Below are 3791 nucleotides of genomic sequence, written 5' to 3'. Positions count from 1 at the left end.
TCTTCTTCATAAAATATTTATTTAGATATACAAATCACATCTTTCCTCCTTCCCACCATAAATTTGTCTTCATAAAGTCTCTAACTTCCAGGGGCCAGCACCATGGCACAGTAGGTTAATCCTCCTCCTGCGGTGCCAGCATCCCATATGGGCGCCAGTTCTAGTCCCGGCTGCTCCTCTTCCAATACAGTTCTCTGCTGTGGCCCAAGAAGGCAGTAGAAGATGGCGCAAGCCCCTGCACCCGCATAAGAGATGGGGAAGAGGCACCTGGTTCCTGGCTTCGACTCAGAGCAGCTCTGGCCGTTGCAGCCATTTGGGGAGTGAACCAATGGACAGAAGACATTTCTGTCTCTCCCTCTCACTGTCTGTAACTCTACCTCTCAAATAAAGAAATAAAATATTTTAAAAAATTTTTTTAAAAAGATTCTAACTTCCAATATATGAGACAAGAATGCACAATTGTAACAATTCTTGTAAAGGCTTTGTTGACATTTAAATGTCTTCATATCTGTGAAATATTTCATAAATATATGAATATATATACACATATGTATATATTTACTCTGGTACCTTATGACCTCCCTCCTTCTTTTATTTTATGTTCCATTTTCCTCTTCTTTCTCTTATTGAGTAGCATAAATGAAATACTTCAATTTTTGTTTCTTTCTCTGTAAGTACACATTCACTTCTTGGCCTATATTGAAGGACTAAGACAACATTTTTTACTGGATCATATAACGAATATTTTAGGCTTTCAGTCCATACCATTTGGTTTCTCTCTCAACTAGTCTACTTTTTTATGGACGCAGAATTAGCCACATATAATATGTAAATGGATGAGCATGCCTATGTTCCAATAAAATTTATACACAAAAACAGACAACATATCATAGATTACTGATCTTTGTTCTCAACCATATGCTTCTGTTTGAAGGAAGGGAAGATGGCTAGATTCTCAATATCATTAATTATTTGATGAAAGTAGGAGGAATAAGATACTCTTTTTGGTTAACACTTCAGATTTTCCTTAAAATAAACAAATGAACAAACACTTCAGCAAAAGAGGGAACAGCAAAAATGTAGCAGTATGGCAGAGATCAAATAATGATTGTTCAGATTTCTTGAAGTACACAAGTGGCCTACAACTACCAAGCAGTGTGGAAAATAATTTAGAAATTGTGTGAGTCTGTAAGATGACTCCATTGACAGTACCAGTTCCCTACCCAAAGCACATTGCCTATAAAATTATGTAAGTATGAAAATAATCTTTAATCTTGATTTTAAAAATTCTTTATTGGCCTAGTTACTATATTGCTGACTTTGATTTTTTTTTTGCACCATCTTTTTGCGTACTGACATTTATACAATAACAAACTCTTTCATGACATACAGAGTTTTAATTATTCTACAGTCAAAGAATGGAGATAGATGAATCTTGCAAGTAGGAAAAGGAAAAAACAACATAAAGCATATCAAATTGTATGAATATATTTACAGTGATTGAATAATACACAACAAATATATGTAACAAAATATCACAGAGTACCCCATAAATATGTAGATATTTTTGTCTGGTAATTTTTAAATAAAAACAGTTTTAAAAAGATATAAAAGAAAAATATTATTTTACATTGTAAGTAATTCCATATACCAAACAAAATATATAAAAACAAAAACAACAAATAAAATTTAGCTGTATGAAAGTGACCAAAGTAATGGATGCACAATCTTATTGAAATCCAAAAAACACATATAACTATCATAAGTAAATCTAAAAAGGAAACCTGTTGAAGTGAAATGGACACTATGAGAAACAGTGACTTGATCAGCCCTTATCCTGACTGTTGATGTACAACTTAATATTTTATCCCTTTTAGTATTTTTTTTTGTTCTAGTTAATACTATTGGTTGAACTCTGTAATTAACACAAATTTATTCTTAGGTGTTGAAATTTAACTGAAAAGTGATCCCTGTTAAATATAAGAGTGGGAATAAGAGAGGGAGGAGATGTACAATTTGGAACATGCTCAATCGGACTTGCCCCAAATGGTGGAGTTAGAAATGTGCCAAGGGATTCCAATACAATGCCATCAAGATGGCATGTACCAATGCCATCTCACTAGTCTAAGTGATCAATTTCAGTTCACAATTGATCACACTGATAGGTCTAAGAGTCAAAGGGATCACACAAACAAGACTAGTGTCAGCAAATACTGACTGATAGAATAAAAAAAAAAGGAGAGAACGATCCAACATGGGAAGCAGGATACACAGCAGACTCATAGAATGGCAGATGTCCTAAACAGCACTCTGGCCTCAGAATCAGCCCTTAAGGCACTCGGATCTGGCTGAAGGGCCCATGAGAGTATTTCAGGCATGGAAAGCCAAGACGTTCTGGCAAAAGAGAAAAAGAGGACCTAAATGAAAGATCTCTGTGAGTGAGATCCCAGTGGAAAGAACAGAGCCATCAAAGAAGGAGGTACCTTCCTCTGAAGGGAGGAGAGAACTTCCACTTTGACTATGACCTTGTCTAAATAAGATTGAGGTCAGCGAAATCAAGAGGCTTCCATAGCCTTGGCACCTCATGAATAGAGCCTAGGGAGATTTCTGACGCCATAAACAAGAGTGTCAAATTGTTAAGTCAACAACAGGAGTCACTGTGTATTTACTCCTTATGTGGGATCTCTGTCCTTAATGTGTTGTCCAATGTGAATTAATGCTATAACTAGTACTGAAACAGTATTTTACACTTTATGTTCTGTGTGGGTGCAAACTGATGAAATCTTTACTTAATATATATGAAATCGATCTTCTGTATATAAAGATAATTGAAAATGAATCTTGATGTGAATGGAATGGGAGAGGGAGCAGGAGATGGGAGGGGTGCAGATGGGAGGGAAGTTATGGGGGGGAAAGGCCATTGTAATCCATAAACTCTACTTTGGAAAATTATATTTACTAAATAAAAGTTTAAAAAATATATAAATATTAAATAATTTGCATGTTTAGATTTATTCTGACAATTTATAGGATCTATCTATCCTACCCATATTTGCTACATGGTTTATTTTATAGCCAATTTAAGAAGCTGGAAAATATATAGATTACTTCATATTTTACAACTATATCAACAACTGTTATTAAATAAAAGTTACTTCAAGGTAGAGTATATTTTTCCAATTGTTCCAAATGCCTTATAGATAGTAATGGTAGGGATTAATGAAAGTAATAAGTGAGTAAATTTTGGATTAGGTTTTTAGTATGCATCTCTTTTGATATAATTGTGATTATGTAATACAATTTCAAAACTATTGGTGACATTCTCCATCCTGTCTAAAATTATATTGGATAAAAGTAAGCAATTATTCCACCATACCCTACCACACGACTTCTATATCAAGTTTTTGGTAAATATGCTGCCCTGTTGAATGTTGTGAAAAGAAACTAAGAGAACTGTCTCCAGAATCAACTAATGAAATGAACATATACTGTATACAAGTGGGGAGACTTTCAGCTCAGTATTTTTCAGTGAAATTATAACGTATTATTACATGTAGAAGTAGTGTGAAAATAGAAGTACTCAATGTAGTAGAGATAACTCTTAGTGCATATATAGAAAGGAGAACATTAACAAAAAGTTCTGGGTAGCCACAAATGATTTTATGCTGTCAAATAATTTAATGTTGAGGGGAGTAACACAGTTAAAGAGAGAAACTCATGTACTTCTACTACATAAAATTTTCTATGATTTCATAACATAGCTTTATCCAACATTACAAATATGAATTATT

This window comes from Oryctolagus cuniculus, chromosome 4 (assembly GCF_964237555.1).
Source record: "Oryctolagus cuniculus chromosome 4, mOryCun1.1, whole genome shotgun sequence".
Classification (NCBI taxonomy): Eukaryota; Metazoa; Chordata; class Mammalia; order Lagomorpha; family Leporidae; genus Oryctolagus; species Oryctolagus cuniculus.
Note: the sequence above shows the minus strand (reverse complement) of the source record.